This window comes from Zingiber officinale, chromosome 7B (genome assembly GCF_018446385.1).
Source record: "Zingiber officinale cultivar Zhangliang chromosome 7B, Zo_v1.1, whole genome shotgun sequence".
NCBI classification, from domain to species: Eukaryota; Viridiplantae; Streptophyta; class Magnoliopsida; order Zingiberales; family Zingiberaceae; genus Zingiber; species Zingiber officinale.
In genome coordinates, this window is record NC_055999.1 from 108,924,272 (window position 1) to 108,945,390 (window position 21,119).

Here is a 21,119-nt window from a genome sequence, read left to right on the forward strand (position 1 = left end):
TTAGTAACAGTGTGATTATAAAGAGAAATAAGGTGATTATTTGTTCTGGTGCATTGGTTGGTAATTTATATACTTTAAATCTAATTTCTCCCACAAATCAAAATATGGAAATTAATAACACATCTTCTAACTCTAATAAGAGAAAAAAACCTTTGGAAATGAATCAAACGTATCTTTGGCATCTAAGGCTTGGTCATATTAACTTAAGTATGATTCAAAGGCTTGTAGCCGATGGACTCTTGGGTTCATTAGAGTTGGAAAACTTTCCAACATGTGAATCCTGCTTGGAAGGTAAAATGACCAAGAGACCTTTTAAGGACAAGGGGTATAGAGCCAAAGATGCATTAGAACTGGTTCATTCTGATTTGTATGGTCCTATGTCTATCCAGGCAAGAGGTGGTTGTGAATATTTTGTCTCTTTTATAGACGATTATTCAAGATACGGATACATTTACCTGATGCGTCGCAAGTCTGAGTGCTTTGATAAATTCAAAGAGTACAAGGTTGATGTGGAGAAACGTCTTGGTAAAAGTATCAAGACACTACGGTCTGATCGTGGTGGCGAATACCTCTTAGGAGAGTTTAGGAATTACTTATCAGAGGTTGAAATTCAATCCCAGTTGTCCGCACCTGGTACACCCCAACATAATGGTGTGGCAGAACGAAGGAATAGGACTCTTATGGAGATGGTTAGATCGATGATGAGTTATTCAGAATTACCAAATTCGTTTTGGGGATACGCGCTGGAAACGACAGCGCACATTCTGAAATTAGTACCTTCTAAATCAGTATCCTCTACTCCCACAGAATTATGGAATCGGCGAAAGCTCAATCTAAGACATATTCGGATTTGGGGTAGTTCAGCGCATGTGCTAAATCTGGATGCTGATAAGTTAGAATCTCGTACAGAAGTGCGTGTGTTTTTGGGTTATCCCAGAGGAACGAAAGGTGGTTAATTTTATAGTTCTAAAGACCAGAAGGTCATTGTTAGCACCAATGCCCAGTTTTTAGAAGAAGACTATATAATGGACCACAAGCCCAGTAGCAAAATTGTTCTAGAAGAACTTAGAGAGGACACATCTACTTTAGTACCAACAGTACAAGATGAAGTACCACAAGAGACTGCAACACGTGTCACACATAATACACAACCACTAACAGTGTCTCGTTGTAGTGGGAGGGTTGTAAGGCAACCTGAGAGATTCATGTTTTTGGGAGAGTCTTCAGACTTGATCCCAGGCAAACATGAACCTGATCCCCGGACATATGACGAAGCACTCCAAGATATAGATGAAGTATCTTGGCAAAAGGCAATGAATTCCGAAATAGAATCTATGTACTCTAATAAGGTCTAGGAGCTTGTAGAACCACCTGATGGTATAAAAGCTTTTGGATGCAAGTGGATCTACAAAAGGAAAAGAGGGACAGACGGGAAGGTAGAAACCTTCAAAGCAAGGCTTGTTGTGAAAGGGTATACTCAGAAAGAAGGAATCGATTATGAGGAGACTTTTTTGTCGGTAGCCATGCTTAAGTCTATCCAGATACTCTTATCCATTGCCGCTCATATGGATTATGAGATTTGGCAAATGGATGTCAAGACAGCTTTCCTTAATGGAAGTCTTGAAGAAAACATCCATATGAAGCAACCAGAAGGGTTCATTGAAAAGGGCAAAGAGCATCTAGTGTGCAAGTTCAATCGGTCCATTTATGGACTAAAGCAAGCTTCAAGATCTTGGAACATCCAGTTTAACGAAGTAATCCAGTCTTATCGATTTATTCAGTGTCCGGATGAGTCTTGTGTATACAAGAAGTGTAACGAAAACGTGGTGGTATTTCTTGTACTATACGTAGATGATATTTTGTTAATTGGCAACAATGTCAAGGTATTATCGGACATAAGGGTATAACTGTCCAAACAATTTGATATGAAGGACTTAAGAGAATGTGCACACATTCTTGGGATCAAAGTTATAAGGGATCGCAAGAAAAGAATGTTGTGCCTATTTCAAGCTTTATATATAGACACAATCCTTGCTCGTTTTAGCATGCAGAACTCCAAGAAAGGTTTCTTACCTTTTAGGCATGGAGTAGCCTTATCTAAAGAGATGTCTCCGAAGACATCAAAGGAGATGGAGGATATGAAGGCAGTTCCTTATGCTTCGGCTGTAGGAAGCCTTATGTATGCAATGCTGTGTACGAGACCTGATATCTGTTTTTCCGTGGGCATGGTTAGCAGATATCAGAGTAACCCTGGACAAGGACATTGGACTGCTGTAAAGCATATATTGAAATACCTGAGAAGGGCTAGAGATTATATGCTAGTCTACCAAGCAGACGATTTGCTCCCTGTGGGTTACACGGATTCGGACATCCAATCAGATAGGGACAACAGTAAATCTACATCAGGCTATGTGTTTACTCTAGGAGGTGGAGCCATTGCATGGAGGAGTGTTAAGTAGAAATGCGTCTCGGACTCAACCATGGAAGCTGAGTATGTGGCAGCCTCTGAGGCAGCCAAAGAAGCTGTATGGCTCAGGAACTTTCTAATGGACTTAGATGTGATTCCTGGTTTGCCCAAGATCATCACAATTTATTGTGATAATAGCGATGCAGTTGCAAACTCGAAGGAACCGCGAACCCATAAGGCAAGTAAACATATAGAGCGCAAGTACCACTTGATACGAGACATCGTCAAGCGAGGAGAAGTTGTCGTCGCCAAGATTGCATCAGCAGATAACCTGGCAGATCCTTTCACTAAAGCCCTTCCAACGAAAGTTTTTGATCGGCATGTGGAGGGGATGAGAATCAGATGTATGGCAACAGATATGGCAGCTTAGTCTTTTAGTATAAGTGAGAGATTGTTGGAGTGTATACTAAAAGTCTAGCTTTTGTAAACATTTATTTTTGAAATAAAAGAATCACATTGGTCAATATCTACATTTATTTGTTAAATGTAATTGTTCAATTAATTTATATAGTAGACAACATGGTATGTGGTGTCACACACAGAAGATTATATTGACGATTCTTTATAAATTATAAACAGTTGCTTATGACTAAGATGGAAAAGAACAAACCATCGGAATAGTCGTACTGTAATTAAATATTAGTTTATCTTGATTAATAAATTACACTAGTACACTCTAAGTGTATTGAGTAAGACCATTTAGGTAAGTTCTTTTTGTACTGACTTAATAAAAAACTAGACCTGAATTATTATGGAAGTGTATGTGTGCTCTTAATCCTAATAAACAAGCACATATGTTTAATATTTATTTCTTTGACTTATCAAAGGGTGAGGTTTAGCTCGATAAATCAATATGCCTGATAAGTTGGAAAATGATATTACTTATAGTGTGTGTTGTTGATTATAGAAGGAATCTGTGTCCTAGTTATTTAGGTTGAGAATGCCCCCAAGAGGAGCTCATAAGGATTGCCATGTTAAACCCTACAGGTGGACTTAGTCCGACATGACAATGAAGTTGAGTGGTACTACTCTTGGAGTTAGATATTAATTAAGTGAGTTGTCAGTAACTTACTTAATTAGTGGACATTCGTTATTTTAAACACAGGGAGACTAACACACTTATGATAAGAAGGAGCCCATAATGTAATTTGGGATTGGTGCGGTAGTGCGATAATAACTCTCTAGTGGAATGAGTTATTATCGATAAACTTGAGTTGTGTGTTCGGGGTGAACACGGGATACTCAAGCTAATCGGAAGGCCAAAACCAATTTCTCCTCTAGGTCTCTGTCGTAGCCTCATTAAAGCCTCAAGTCCATCCAAATATAAGCCCATCTTGGTGTCCAAGAAGGGGGCCGGTCCAATGCTTGGTGACCAAGCAAGGGCCGACCACATCCTCTTCTATAGGGGCCGACCCTTTTCCTTGGTGATCAATCTAGTAGGGGCTGACCACAATAATTCAAACAAGGAGCGTTATTTTGAATTTTTAAAATCTTCTCTTTGTATAAAACTATAAGTTTTAAAAGAGAGATTTTAATTTTTAAAACTTTCTTTATTTGAATTAGGCCGCATGTTTTAATAGAGAGTTTTAAAAGTTTTAAAACATTCCTTTTTTAACCATCCTCATGGTTTAAGAAAAAAAAAGGAATATAAGTTTTAAAATTTAAATTTTCTATCATCATATTAAAAAAGCGTCCATTGAATTTTCCTTTGCAGGGACAGAGTTGTTGGTTAGTCGTAGGAAAATGTACCGGTTCCACTGTACAAATTTTTTTTGTACAAGTGTCGAACATTTCCTTAAATAACCTATTGTGTTCTTTAGAAGTTAAATTGGGAATCGCAGACGGAACTTAACATCATTGATTCCAAATTTAACTTATCTGTTCTTGATGGTTTAGATTTGAATCGCAAGCGGAACTTAACACTATTGATTCAAATCCACCTATGTTATTAATTCCATTAAATATTAATTTCTAAAATTGACTTTTAGGACTGCATGGCAAGGCACATGGCCTTCTTGGATATGGGAGCAACCACCACCGCCTAGACAAATCCCTTTAAGGAAAGCTAATATTTAATTTCCATAAATAACTCTAGGTTTAACCAAAAAGAATAATCGAATCACAAATTCGAAAAATAAAACAAAAGAAACACAAACTCGAAACAAATCCGAAAACTCTAGAATCATATGCCTCTTGTGTTTGGTATTTCCAAAAATAATTATACAAAGAAAAACTAGTATGATGCGGAAAATAATTACTAGTTATACCTTACTTTGTAAGCAAAAATAACCTCTTGATCTTCTATCGTATTCCTCTTCTAACCTCGGACGTTGTGTGGGCAACGATCTTCCAAGACGAGAACCACCAAGCACCTTCTTCTTCCATCTAGGTTTCGGCCACCACAATTCTCCAAGAGAAGTAGAGGTTCGACCACCACCACCACCACCAAGCTCCAAGGGATGCAAGAAACAAAACCTCCTTTCTCTCCTTCTTCTCCTAGCTAGAACCGACCACCATCAAGAGCTCTAAGAGGGGTTGCCGCCGATCACAAGAAGAAGAGAAGAGAGAGAAGCTAGGGTCGGCCACCAAGGAGGAAAAGAGAGGAAGAATAGAATAGAGTCGTTTTCTATGAAGACACATCTACCTTCTCTTTTATAATCCTTGGTCTTGGCAAATAAGGAAATTTAAATAAAAACTTCCTTAATTCTTTTGCCATGAAAAAGAAAAATTATTTTAATTAAAAATAATTTTCTTTTTTCAATTACAATGGCCGGCCACCTCTTTAGCTATAAACAAGGAGAGTTTTAATTATAATAAGAATTAAAACTTCCTAATTTGTCTCCGGAAATTTATAAAAATTTCTCCAATAATTTTTCCCTTCACGGTGATTTATAAAAAGGAAATTTTATAAATTAAAATCTTTCTTTTAAACATGTGGATAATTTTCAAAAAGGAAAGTTATCTCTAAAAATTAAAATCTCTTTTCAATCTACAAATAAGGAAAGATATCAAATCTTTTCTTAATCTTTTGTAGAAACTAATAAAAGAGTATATTTAATTTTTAAAACTCTCTTTTAAATTATGATCATGGTTAAAAAGGAAAGTTTTCTCAAAATTAAAATCTCCTTTCAATCTACAAATAAAGAAAGATTTCAAATCTTTTCTTAATTTTTTTAGAAAGGTATAAAAGGAAAATTTTAAATTTTAAACTCTATTTTAAAACCATGATATCCACATAAAAAATAATTTTAATAAAATCCTTTTTAATATTCTAGTGGCGGGCCACCTAAGCTTGGGATCCAAGCTTTGGCCGGCCACCAACTTGACTCATCCACTTGGTCTTGGCCGACCCTAGCTTGGGTTCCAAGCTAGCTTGGCCGACCCCATTAGGATGGGTAAGAAGGTGAGTATGTGGTGGGTATAAATCTCTATATACAAGAGGCTACGATAGGGACCGAGAGGAGGAATTGTGTTTGGTCTCTCGATGAAATTAAGCATCCCGTGTTCGCCCTGAACACATAACTTAATTTCATCAATAATAATTCATTCCACTAAAGAACTATTATTGAACTACCGCACCAATCACAAATTACATTTTGGGCTCTTTCTTATTATGAGTGTGTTAGTCTCTCTCTGTTTAAGATATCGAATGTCCACTAATTAAATGAGTTACTGACAACTCACTTAATTAATATCTTAGTTCAAGAGTAGTACTACTCAACCTTATCGTCATGTCGGGCTAAGTCCACCTGTAGGGTTTAACATGACAATCCTTATGAGCTCCTCTTGGGGACATTATCAACCTAGATCACTAGGACACAGTTTCCTTCTATAATCAACAACACACACTATAAGTGATATCATTTCCCAACTTATCGGGCTTATTGATTTTTCGAACTAAATCTCACCCATTGATAAATTAAAGAAATAAATATCAAATATATGTGCTTGTTATTATATTAGGATTAAGAGCACACACTTCCATAATAACTAAGGTATAGTTCTTTTATCAAGTCAGTATAAAAAGAATTACCTAAAATGGTCCTACGCAATACACTAAGGGCATGTTTGGTTCGGGGTTATCTTTGATAACCTTGGTTATCCAACCAAGATTATCCACCAAAACCTTGTTTGGTTTTGGTAATTGATGATTCCTAAGTTATGCTACATGCCTGACACATCAGCAAGTTGGGCATATAGCTCGGAATCAGAAAACCCCATAAAACTGGGGTTTTCTTTGATTCCCTGGTTAACCAAAACATTAAGACAATATTATCCTTCGTTATTTACCCTTTGAGACAAAAATAACCTTATAGATTTACCAAATTTCAATCTACCCCTCTAATATAATCAAACCTCTCGAGCGATCTTCTGATCTGGCGATGGGATCGCCATTCCTCCTCCAACCCTCTCGCTCGCTGACGGAAGAAGCTATGGCGGCTGCCGGCCAGTCCCAGGATGACCTGAAGCGCATCGCCGCCCTCTGCGCCGTGGAGCTGGTGCGGTCCGGCATGGTCCTTGGCCTCGGCACCGGCTCCACCGCCGCCCACGCCCTTGACCGCATCGGCGACCTCCTGCGCGGCGGCGACCTCCGTGACATCGTCGGCATCCCCACTTCCGAATGGGCCGCCGGCATCCCCCTCACCGATCTTGCCGCGCACCCGGTGGTCGCCCTGTCCATCGACGGCGCGGACGAGGTCGACCCGGCGCTCAACCTTGTGAAGGGCCGCGGTGGCTCCCTCCTCCGGGAGAAGATGGTGGAGGGCGCCAGCCGCCGCTTCGTCGTCATCGTCGACGACTCCAAGCTCGTTCCGCGCCTCTGAGGCAGCGGCCTCGCCATCCCCGTGGAGGTCATCCCCTTCGGCTGGGCCCTCACTCTCCGCCGACTACAGAACCTCTTCGACGGCACGCCCGGCTTCAACCTCAAGCTCCGTACGGCTTCAATCAACGCCAAAGCTAGCGCCTTTACCGAAAAAGAATCCGAAATTGAGCCATTTGTGACGGATAACAAGAACTAAATCGTGGACCTGTTCTTCGAGGATGGAATCCACGGAGATCTACAGGCCATCAGCGATGACCTCCTGAGGATCACCGGCGTGGTCGAGCACGGAATGTTCCTCGGATTGGCGACGTCCGTGATCGTAGCCAGGAAGGATGGGGTGGTGTTGATGGACAAAGAGGCGAAGTCAAATGGTTTCTGAGAGGCATGTGATCGAGTTCAAAGCTAAATTATGTGTTGTTTCAAACATCATAAAGAAACCAGTTTTGACAGTAAGGAAACATCAACTGTCTCCATTAAGCTTCGACTGCTAATTCAGTGATGGATAAACAATCAAGTTTCAGTAGATTTATTTTGGATTACAGCATTACAGATCTCTGTCTTGAACTGTCTTTTCTTTTCTTAGTTTTCTAAGTTGTGTCAACTATCAAGTTTCAGAGATTGAAATGCAGTGGATAGCTATCAGGAAAATCTTAAAAAATAATAATCTCATTTAATCCTAGTAATATATCTAATCTGTGAAACACTTTCCTGTCTTTTTTACAAGTCCTCTGGTGTTTTCTTTTTCAGTTTTCTTTTGAAGAAGCAGCGTGAATTGGTTCTGGTTGATTTTGCTCGAGATTTTGACAAAGTCAACCCTCAATTCCCAGAGTCTACAATTTCATGAGCCCTTCTTTTTTAGAATAATGCTACGCTGTTCATCTGTAATGAAAAATCTATTCTCATGGAGTCAAATTAAATTATTGGGAGTAATCTGAAATTTAAAAAAAGGAAAATAAATATTCTTTCCAAAATCTCGTTGGTCTAAAAAAAAGTCAAAAATTCCGCACATCTATTAAGGGAGTGCATTGAAAACTTAGTAAAGACTTGTATTTTTAAAATATATAATAAATTAACAGGAGACCTTTAAATAAAATTTTAAATTTCAATATCAAACCTTACCTTTGAGTATAGGGGTATAAATAATTTCAAAAAATAAAAAAATAAAAAATATAAATTTTAAAAATAAAAATTTCTATGTATATTAATAAATAAATAAATAAATAATAATAATAATACTATGTATAGTTGGTTTTGTAATTGAGGGTAATACGGTAAAATATTAAACCAGGGTATTCATTAAAACCTTCAAACAAACAAGTTTTTATTGCATTACCTAGGTTGAACCAAACAACATTTGGTTATGTTTTATTCTCCATAACCTTGGTTATGTGATTACCTGGTAATCACATAACCAAGGTTATACATGATGACTTGAACCAAACGCACCCTAAGAGTGTACTAGCGTAATTTATTAGTCAAGATAAACTGATACCTAATTATACTACGACTATTCCAATGGTTTGTTCCTTTCCATCTTAGTCGTGAGCTACTGTTTATAATTTATAAGGTGCTGATAACATGATCCTCTGTATGTGACACCACACACCATGTTATCTATAATATAAATTAATTGAACAACTACATTTATCGTAAATGTAAAAATTTGACCAATGTGATTCTTATTTCTAGATAAATATTTATACAAAAAAATTAGACTTTTAGTATACATTCTAAATAGAGTTGGCATCAACAATTCTTTTGTATGGGACAGAGACGTCCATTACTTTTTTTTTTCTCTATTAGTGATAGAGTTGACCATCGACAATTACAATTCCTTTGTCAAGGATAGAGATGTCCATCGACATTTCCCTCTGTCAAGACAAAGGCGTCCCTCGATATTCTCCTTCAAGATGTCCATTGATATTTCATATCCTTTGCCGTGAGTAAGTTGTTATTTTTAGGTTTAATATGTCCATCTCATTTCTAACAAAGACATATTTTACAAAGACATATTTTGATTACTCTTAACAGTGGAGGACTTTTTTAATCTGATCGACTCTGTGTTTTTCCAACTTGCAAAATGTTCAGAAACAGACTAAGTGTTTAACCAAATTCCTTTGTCAGGATAGAGTCGTTTCGAATTTTCCTCCGTCTAGCATGAAGCCACCTCCAACATAAATTCTTATGCTCTAGATAGAGTTACCTCCAATATTCTTTTGTTCGGAACAATATCGTCGCTTGTTATCTCCTCTACATCGGGAAAGAGTCGTCGTTTTTTAAGTTCTAATCCCTCTTCCACAATGTTATTATAGAAATCTGGTCTGCAAAAGAGAAAGTAATAAAGAACCATCTTGGGCCAGAGCCCGAATGGCTGCACTCCTGACTGGTCAAACCTGAGTAGCTTGCCTGCGATAATGACTTCACGATCCCAAGCCGATGGGTTGCATGCGGATGCCAGACTCCTCGACTCCGAGTGCTCCAGCCCCGGTGGAATTGCAAGTGCCAATGACTTCCCCAGCCCGAGCGAGTTGCGGATGTCAAACTTCTTGATCCTGAGCCTGAATAGGTGGCACTCCCACCTGACAAGGCCGAGTGAGTTCAGGGAAAGAAATTTTTTAAAATTAAAATTAATAATAAATTAAATTGTTTTCTCATTACATTAATAGTTTATAGAATATTACCTTTTTAATATAGTTTTAAGGGGAAAAAGTTTTTTAAAATTAAAATTAATAATGTGTTGTTTATATTCAACAATAATTTCCAAAAAATAATAATGTAACAATTTTATCAATTAAAAAATATTTATTATCAGAATTTAGATAAAAAATCTAATTAGTAATTTTACATCTCAAACAGTCATAAAACTAAATTTTATATAAAAATTATTTTTTTAAAATTAATATGTTTTTCATCTCACCCTAATGAAAAAGGGTGAGGGTGAATATTAATTAAAAAATATATTAAAGACCTAATTTATTTTTTGCTTAAGGCTTAAATATAATTGGGACGACTTTTATGACGGAAGACATAGAATTAATCAAAAATAGAATATATGTTATTAATATCAGATAAAAACCTCTATATATATATATATATATATAAATGTTTCAAAATTTAGTATAATATTCTTTTAGATCTATTTGACTCTTAATTTCTTGAAAGCTTAATACCATATGATAATTGGACGAAAGTTAAAATAAAAAATATAATTTCTAGAAAATGAAATTAAAGATTTTGATACCCTAAATGAACATATAAACAACTTAAATAACTTCATCTTTATTTTTTTCATATTTATAAATTTTTAAATATTTGTTTAAAAATAAAATATAAATAATAATTTTGAACGGTCATGAATAATGAATTAAATCATAATCAATAATTTTAAACCGTAAAAGATAATTACTTTTAAAAATTAAGATCAAGGGTTAAGATTTTTTTATACCACTGGCGATTCTAAATCGTTAAACCGTAAATTATGATTTAGTTTATATAATCCCAATTATATCGAGCTCAAAACAGACAGGATAGACACGGGCAGTGGTGGAGATTTTAAAATAAAAAAAAAATTGTGTAAAAATGTTATAAAAATGTTATAAAAATATTTATTTTGAAATCATATATATTTCTAAATTTATCTTAAAATTGATTTATCTAGATTATGGGCAACCAGTCTCGATTATAACAGCGTGGCCCATTATGGCCCAACGTATTTCCAAACTGTGTAACAATAAGAATATTATTATTATTATTTTTTTATTTTATGATTATATTGTTATTCTAACACTAAAAATAAATATTATTTTTGTTTCATTTCAGAATAACCCTGCAATTTTTTAAAAAATACTTCAAAAATTTCATTAAATCTACAGATCATCATGGCTTCCATATTCATACTTGCTTACCTATAAATTTAAAATAATTAACAAAATACTTAATTTAATATTTTTTTATGAGTATCTGTTACAGTAATTTTAGTTAAAATTGTTACAAATGTAAAATAATTTTAATTAAAATTACTTTATTGTGCTTAAAACTACAATAATAAGCAGTATTAGTTAAAATCATTTCAACTTAACTAAAATTATTTTAAATTTAATAAAAATATTTTACTAACAGCCAGTGTAATAATATTGATTAAAATTTTAGTAATTTTAACTAAAAAAAGCTACATGTAAAATATTTTTTATGAAAAATAGTATAATATTTTAAAAAATTAAAGATAAAAAATAGAATAAAATACTTTTTTGATATATTTTAATATACAATAATATCCTTTCGAGATAATAAAAATTAAAGGTGTTTATTTTATTTTATTTTATTTTTTGATAGGAGCCCTCTTGAATTTCGAAATTAATATCCACCATGAATTCTAAAATAATTAAAGAGGATAATGTGGTGGGTATGCAAACTTTGTTTTAATTGACTTGAGTGGTCTCGATATTATTAACTGATTAATAAATATGATGACTTTGACCAAGCATTTTTCTATGAAGTCAGTCAGTGATGTCTGCGGTCGGGCATTAAAATCAATTTATTACAATAAAAGACTTTTTTATTTCCCAAATTATGAAAACAACATCCACTTTAATTTTTGGAAAAAAAATTTCGAATTATCAAGGAGGAATCACGCTTTAATTTTTTTATTAAAAAAATATTCCACTCTATCCTCTACCTGTAAAATGAGTAGTCATGATTTCGTATTTAATACTATTTATTATATATATTATAATAATTATGATTTTATAGTTTTTACATATTATAACAATTATATTATAGTAATTTTATAACTATATAGCATGCGGTAAAATACGATTTATTCATTCAACGCCCCCGCATATAAGTTATAGTAATTATAAAATCATAACCGCTGCTACAACTAAAAATAACTATTATAATTATGGCATTTACAAACATCATTTTATCCTATTCATACAGTTGGCCGATTATGTCAGAATTTAATGCATGTGTCAAAAATCGTAGAGTATTTGTGTCATTTTATGTAGAAATTGACCGTACTCAAATTAATTTGACTGGAAAAATAAATTCAAACGATTTCATTCTATTTGAAAAATTAATTTATTAGTTTCGATCAAAATTGATTGATGGACCTAAAAATCTCATAATGATATGAAATTAATTCTTATATATTCATCTAGTTCTCCTGATTGTAAAAATACTATCAAACATCAATTTAACTCAATATATTGAGAGTAGTCATTTTTATGAAATGAATTAGTTTTTCAGATATATTTATATTAAAAAAATTACTACTCTCAATATATTGAGTCAAATTGATGTTTGATAGCATTTTAATAATCAGGAGAACTAGAAAAACACATGATACATGATTTCATATCATTCTGAGATCTCTAGGTCTATCAGTCAATTTTGGCCCAAACCAGCTAATGGACCTAAAAACCTTGAAATAACATGAAACTTATACATATATGTTCATCTAGTTCTCCTAATTATAAAAATACTATAAAATATCAATTTGACGTAGTATATTGAGAGCGGTGATTTTTTTTTGAAACTATGGTCGAATGAACCTAAATAAAATCAATGTAGGTTCATTCGGACAAAATCGATTGATGGAACTTGAGAGCTTAGAATGAAGTGAAAGTAGATCCTATGAGTTCTTATAGTTCTTATGATTATATTGATGCCCTCGAACATCAATTTAACCTAATATATTGAGAGTAATGATATTTTAAAATGGATTAATTTTTCAGATATATTTATGTTTAAAAATCACTGCTCTTAATATATTCAGTCAAAATATTATTTGATAGTATTTTTACAATAAGGAGAACTAGATGAACACATAAGAACTGATTTCACGTCATTTCGATATCTCTAGGTCCAATAGCTGATTTCGGGCAAAATTGATTGATGGACTTAGAGACATCAAAAAGACATGAAACTAGTTCCTATGTATTCATTTAGTTTTCTTGATTGTAAAAATGTTATCAAACATTAATTTGACTTAATATATTAAGAACAGTAATTTTTTAAATATAAATTAGTTTTTCAAACGCATTCATGTTTAAAAAATCACTACTCTTACTATATTGGGTTATAGCATTTTTATAATTAGGAGAACTAGAGGACCACATATGAATTGGTTTTATATTGTTTCGAGATCTCTAGGTCCAATAGTCGATTTTGACTGAAATCGACTAATAAATTTTTTCAAACACACAGAAAGAAATCAATTCGATTAGAAAAAAAATCAGTCAACTGATTTTTTTTAGTCGAATTGATTGAGAACGAGCATAAAATAAAAAACGGGTACGTGATTTGGTACTTTTGAACTATGATACATGATTTGGATATTTTAGAAACTTATCTACTAGATTCAGTAAAAAATTGAATTCTCTTTAAACAAATTAAAATTTATCAAATTTTTAAATAAAATATCTAATCAACTGTCCAATTAAGGGCATCCAGAATAGGAGATATTTTTCTAAATATTTCTAATTTTAAATATCCTCCATTGATTGAAAGAGATATTATGGTGGAGATTTGAAATCATCGTGTAGGGAGTTTTGCTTGATGATATCTCTCTCTTTATGTTTTTAATAAAAAAATTAAAAATATATATTTCATTATGAAATTTAGAATATTTAGAGTGAGAATATTTAATAGTTAAATCTCATAGATATAGATATTTGGATTGTGGGATTTGAGATATTTAAGAAATGACATATTTGATTGATGATATGAACATGAGAGTATAAATATTTGAAAAAAAAATATTCTTATTCTTATTCCTATTCCTATTATTATTATTATTATTATTACTATTACTATTACTATTACTATTACTATTACTATTACTATTACTATGGATGCTCTCACTTAACTCATCCCCAAACCTCTAGATATAACCCCTCTTCATCCTTGCTAAATTTACATAATAAGTAAAATAGAGGAAAAATGGTCTACTTTTAGAATTGATTGAGCAAATTGAATAATTATATTATAAAAATAATAATAATTCCGTGCATCTTCATTTGCCACTAATAGAGACCTCTATCAAAACTAGTATATCATCTAATAATTTTAATCAAAAATTATTAAATTATCTATTAAATTTAATCAAAGCTGCTTCATATTTGTTTGATAATTTTGACAAAAAAAAATGTTAGATAACTTAGAATTATTTGGATATTTTAAAAGCATAGGTTGACTTAAATAATATTTCTAGACTTCATCTAAACACACAAATTTATTTTGGGAGTGAAAAATAATCATCTGTATACTTCTAAGAAAGATTACAGAGAAATTGAGTTGAGACGTTTAATCATAACTCAAGCCATTATGGACTTTGATACTAAATTAAAACACGTGAGTCATATCGCATCAAAAGGTGATAATCTTCGCCTTGGGCTCTTCAAGACTGCTCCATACGATAAAATATTTGAGTCAAATAACCTTAAGTTTTTAAGTGCTTATACCATGTCGCACACAACAAAAGCTATTTTATCAACTTAAAAGTCCCCATAAGATTGTTAGCGAATGTTAATATTAAAACCAACGACCATATTATCAGCTGATTAAATTTCATCTTCAAATGATTACTTAAACTTTATCGATTTGAAGCCCATCCAATTAATTATTCCTCAAATAAAAATATTTTATTCATGTAACCTTTTACTTCGGCGTTGTTGATTATAATCATCTTCAATTAATTGGATGTTAGTGGTGGCACAAAGGGTATAGTGGACTGAATAGCTGGCTCGTTTCAATGAAGATTATTTATAGTGAAATATTTGACGCGAGGAATTTTTCAATGTTAATACGAGAATTTACTTAGTATCAACTTCTTTGAGATAACTAATCCAATGATCCATGCAGTGTACATATGTACACTATGAAAACACTCCTCGAAAATAATCTGGAGGCGGAGAAACTTTATACAAGCTCAAGAACAAGAATACAACTCGAAACAAGGAAACAAACGCAAATCCAAATTGAAATACGACTTAGTACTTTGAACCTTGATTTGCTTGAGTTTTTCTTTGCTTGCAATGCCTCTTGAAGGTAGGAAATGCAGTAGCACTTAGCTTGTCTCCAAATTTCAAGAACTATCATTGAGAGCTCTGCCCAAAAAGTCCACGAAAACCCCTCTCTAGGGTTCTCAAACACCTCCCAATCGATTAGGTTCACTTCTAATCGACTGCCACATCATCGAACCATTCAACACCTGCAGAACTGCTTTTTTTCGAACTCTAATCAATTAGTGAGTCATCCTCAATCGATTCAGAGAGGTATAATCGATTACCCAATCGATTATGCAACTCTCTGTTCACTCGTAAAAAGATTTTAATTGATTAGCCTAATCGATTAAGCCTTCTTAATCGATTGCCTCAATTGATTCCCTCTTCACACGACAAAGTACTGCCTAATTGATTAACCCAATCAATTAGAAGTGGTTGAATCGATTGAGCCAATTGATTCAACCTTGTTTTTCACAAATTCCTCTTTGTGAATCTCGCGGCCCTAATCGATTAATCCAATTGATTAAACTTGGCTCAATCGATTGACCAAGCAATTCGAGCCTTTCTATGTTCTTGTAAGAATCTCTTAATTGATTACCTAATCAATTAGCTTAGGGTCAATCGATTGTCCCAATTGATTTCTCAATCCTAACTTGCTTAATCCAAGTCTAGGGTTTCCTTGCCCAATCTCCGGTCAACCGTAACCTACTGGGACTTCTCCACCAAGTGTCTAGTCAATCATTTGATCCACTTGTACTTGACCCACTTAGACTTCCAAACATCAGGTGTCTGATCAACCTTTGACCTACCTGAACTTTTCTTCTCGTGTTAAGTATTAGGTTCTCTATAACCCACTTGGACTTTCAAATACCACATGTCTGATCAACCTTTCACCCGCCTGAATTTTTTAATGTCTAATTCACTCACCAAAACTTTTATCTACCTAACTTTACTCACTAATATTTTCTCACCTGGCTTAACGCACCAGGGTTTTCTCACTACTTAGCTTCATTCACTAGGACTTTTCAATCGTTTGATTTCACTCATTGGGACTTTTTAATTACTTGACTTTACTCACCAGGACTTTCCAATTACTTGGCTTCACTTATCAGGATTTTCTTCACTTCTCGGCTTCACTCATCGGGACTTCTTACACTAAGTATCCGGTCCTCCATGACCCACTTAGTTTTTCTTCTTCTGCCAACCATCCCGTTGGTCTTGTTCTTACCTAACCTGAGTTAGGACTTTCTCTATCAAGTATCCAATCAACTTTGACCTATTTGACTACTCTCTCATATCAAACTGGCTAACCTTTGACCAGTGGAGAATTGCACCAACATTCTCTTAAATAGATAATTGCATATGCAATCTGTATATATTGTCAAACATCAAAACTCAAGTTTGAGTCAAACTGATAAACTTTGACCCAGAGGCAATTGCACCAACAGTTAGGTGGTATTCACTTAGCTTACCCCTCTTCGTAAGCTCATACAAAGTCAACACTAAACTAAGACAATAAAATATGACTTAAACCAAGCACTCCCTTAATTGAAATACATCATTTACAATGACGCTTCATAAAGACAAAAACCTTATTACAAGCCTTCAAATTCATCAACCTCTCTAAGTTTGTTCAATATCATGGAGCTAACTTCTCGTAGTTTCTCTTTGTCTTAAGTACCACTTGGATTTTCATTTTCATCAATTTGAGATACTTACTCTTGTAGTATCCTTTTTCCCTACACTCGAAATAAATTATATAATCTTTATTTTTAACAATTAAAATTGTTATATGATAACCGTGCGTCGTACCATGGTCCAAACTCAATTAAGTACTAAACCCCTCTACGCTAATGTAGTATAGAAATGACTTGGATCATTTTGCACAAGGAATATAATAATAGAGTGATAAACTTAGGATTGAATGTTATTACTTGGTATTTTGAAAATTAAATGGATGGTTTGGATTTTGGGTTGTAAATGCAAAGGACGAATAATGAAGGGCAATCTAATATATTCTAAACTACAATTACAACAAATTAAAGGAGAACAATGAAATTAAGGAACCTAAGAATTTAATGAAAACTAATCTAATCTATCATACTCGCATTGAATAGAACATAGAGAAACTAGACTACGAATGCAACTTAGCTCATGCAATTGAAACACAATCACACTCATAAAACCTATTGTGTTGTAACATAGACATCAAACATGAACAGTAATATCAAGATCAAAATATAGATGTAAATCAACAAAACTACCATCCAATAGAATTAAAATTCAAATGCAAGGAATTAAACCAACATTCATCACATGAAAGGATACTACAACTCACATGAATGCATCTAAGATCTAAGGATGTGTACAATCCAAGCTACGTCATCCTAAACTTATACCGGATCAGACTTGGAGAGGATAACCTGGTGGCGATGTAATCAGGACTGGCGTCGGCTGGAACTGAGATGGAGATGAAGTGTTGATCTGAATGGTGGATGCAAAACTCAGAATGTGATGGAAAATCCCTATCTCCCTCTTAATTCTGACGATCACTCTTGTTTGTGGAATCAGTCTCTAAGGTTTCAATATTTGATAATGTACCCAAGTCTAGTTAGTTTGACCAAAGGTTGAACTAAACATGACTTGATATTTGGAAAAGAGAATTCTAGTCAAGACTAGATGACTAGCAAGGGTAAGTCCTAATCGGAAGTTAGGTAAGTGAGAAATCTACTAGGTGACTAGTCCTAACTGAAGGTTAGGTAAGGGTAAGTTCTAATTAGAGATTAGGTAGGTGAGAAATCTAAAGAGTGACTAGTCCTAACTAGAGGTTAGGCAAAAAGAAGTCTTGGTAAGTGAAATCATATAGTGAAAGTACTAATGAGTGAAGAGGCCCTAGTGAGTGAAGCAAGGTGGTGGAAGTCATAGTGAGTAAAGACAGACGCTGAAAGTGTCATGCCCCAGAGGTATACTTGTCCGACGATACGGATGGTACCCCCTTGTTGATGGATCGAAAGCGCTAGAGGGGGGGGGGGGTGAATAGCGCTCGTGGCTATTTTAACGATTTTAAAACACAGAGTAGAAACGCAGGGGAAAGTAAAAACAAACACAACAGACGCAGATGTTTTACTTCGTTCGGAGCCTATGACGACTCCTACTCGAAGGCCCGAGGTCCTTGACCACTTTCGGTGGGCAACAACTATAATATCGGAAAGATTACAATTTGAATTACAATTAATGCAATAAGTAAACTAATACCGACAACACAAAATCGAAGAGTCTGAGCTTCGGGTCGTCGACGTCAAGTTGTAGCACGTCAAGGTCGTCTCGTTGGCAGCACTTCACAGAAGAAAGCTTAGAATTTGTTGTTGTTCCTTAGCTGCTCCATGGACCCTCTTTTTATATGACATTCCGGGCGCCTGGATCCCTTCCGGGCGCCTGGAGTGTGACGTGGCCAACTAACCAGGATGCTCCATGTGGCGAAGTCGCGACAGGGATAAAACTTGGTCCCGGGCGCCCGGACCTGTTCTGGGCGCCTGGACCTCCGGGCGCCCGGATCCATCCCGGGCGCCCGGACCACCTTTTTCCAGCAGGTACCTCTCCTGCAAAACAAGGTTAGTCCGAGCAAATACCCTGCAAGACAGTGTTAGAATCTGATAAATCATAGTAAAGAAGAACTGACAGTCTTCGGACTGTCCGAGTCTGACTTCGGATTTCCAACCGGAAACCCTAGGTCGACCCGACGCCTACTGTTCCCTCTACGGGGAACGCGTCCTCACCTACTCCCCTCAGGAGAGATTACCTGATGCCAGTCCGGTCCTCCAGACCGACTGGACTTTCCGCCTAGGGTTACCACCCCCTAGGACCTAGGGTTACCGCCCCCTAGGGTTTTTCTCCACCTAGGGTTGTCACCCCCTAGGACCTAAGGTTGCCGCCCCTTAGGGTTTTCCCTCACCTAGGGTTACCGCCCCCTAGGACTTAAGGTTGCCGCCCCTTAGGGTTTTCCCTCACCTAGGGTTACCGTCCCCTAGGACCTAAGGTTACCACCCCTTAGGATTTTCCCTCTCCTAGGGTTACCGTCCCCTAGGACCTAAGGTTACCACCCCTTAGGATTTTCCCTTTGCCTAACCGCAGCTAGGACTTTCTTGAAACACTTATTCAACATGTTAGATCACCACAAACCTTAACTTTGAATCCTTTGCCATTATCAAAACTCAGGTTCGATCGTCGGATACTTCCCGCACCAACAATCTCCCCCTTTTTGATTATGGCAACCGAAATTCAAAGTTAAGTAATAATATGCAGTAAGGTTTAAGTACAAGGAAAGAAAGAAAAAAATGAAGACAAAGCTTAGGTCTCCTTAATATAACCTCCCCTTTGGATTTTTGTTCTCTTTGAATTTCTCTACTTGGATTTTTGTACTCTTTGAATTTCTCTACTCTCCCCCTTTGCCATATATAAAAAATAAGCTAGTTTTGAAAAAACTTAACTTTTCAAGACAAAGCTTAGCAGAATTTGTTTAAAAATCTTAACTTAGGCAAGAGGCAAAAAAAAATAAGTGAAAGGCAACATCTTAGAATTGGGTTTAATAGCAACATTTTTGAAAGAAAATTTGGCTAAGGAAAATACTTTAGAGGATATGTTTCTTTGTGATATAAAAAAAATTTTAAATAGAAGAGACTTGAAAGTCGTAAATTTGAAAAAGTTTTTTGAAAAGCTGTTTAAGATAAATGAATTGCAAAGATACTTAAGGTAAAGGAGAAGCGTTAACCTTAGTGTTTAATAGTTTACAAATTTTGTTTTAGTAAGGTATCAGAGTCCTAAGATCCAAGCATGAGTTAAGATTTGTTTTGATCAGGTATCAGATCCCTTAAGTACAAGCATGCTTAATCTTAATATTTCCATTTCCTTTAGTTTGAGAGATACTTTTAGCTAAGATAAGGTTATTTTTGTCTTTAACAAGTAACTAAGCAAATGTTTGTGATATCACAACACTTTAATTTCTTAGTTTTTAAAGAGGGAGTTTAGCAAAAAAAATTTGATCAAGACTCAGTTTAGCTAAGAAAAAATACTTTTATCAAAGACTTAGCTAAACTTATGAAGATAATAGTTTTGTTAAGTATTTAACCTTAAAAAGACTTAGTTTTAAAAAGACTTATGAAGATAATTGTTTTGATGAAATTTTGAGAATGCTTTAGAAAATACTTAGCATTTTCAGCAAAACTTAGCATGTGAAAACAATTGCTTTGAGAGACACTTAGCTAATTTTTTTTTTTAACCTAAAAAAAATACTTAGCTAAATTTGAAAATACTTAGCTATATATTCAGCTTAAAAATGATTGCCTTGAGAAAACTTCTTGCCAAATAGCTAAGTTTAGAGTATAGTCTAACTAAGCTTAGTTAAAGAAGACTTGATTAAGTACTTAGCTTAAAGAGGTTTTACATAAAGGCTTAGCTTTGAAAACATTCTAGAAGAGTTATAATTTAAAAGTCAGGTCATAAATAATTTCAATTTTAAAGTTAAGTTAAGAATAACCTTAATTTTTGCAGATAAGTCAAAATTAGTTTTTTAATTTTGAGGTCAAGTTAAAATTTTATTTTAACGAAAAACTAATTTTAAAACCAATTTAAAATCACTTCCCCTTAATAAATGTCTTAATAAATTCTTTGAGTTCAGGAGTCCAAGCATGAGAGGTTAAAAAACAATTTTCCTATCTTTCCATCTCACTCATTCTAGATAAACAAGCATGTTTAGCATATGAGTGAACGTGAGATGGAGTTAACATTTGCAATCATAATTTTATAATATGATTTGAGAATTAAAGAT

At 34.5% G+C, this 21,119-nt stretch overlaps 1 pseudogene; it reads left to right on the forward strand.

Annotated features, from left to right (window-relative positions):
• The first annotated feature begins 6,849 nt into the window (after positions 1-6,849).
• Positions 6,850-7,825, forward strand: LOC122004662 (annotated as a pseudogene).
• The last annotated feature ends 13,294 nt before the right edge of the window (positions 7,826-21,119 follow it).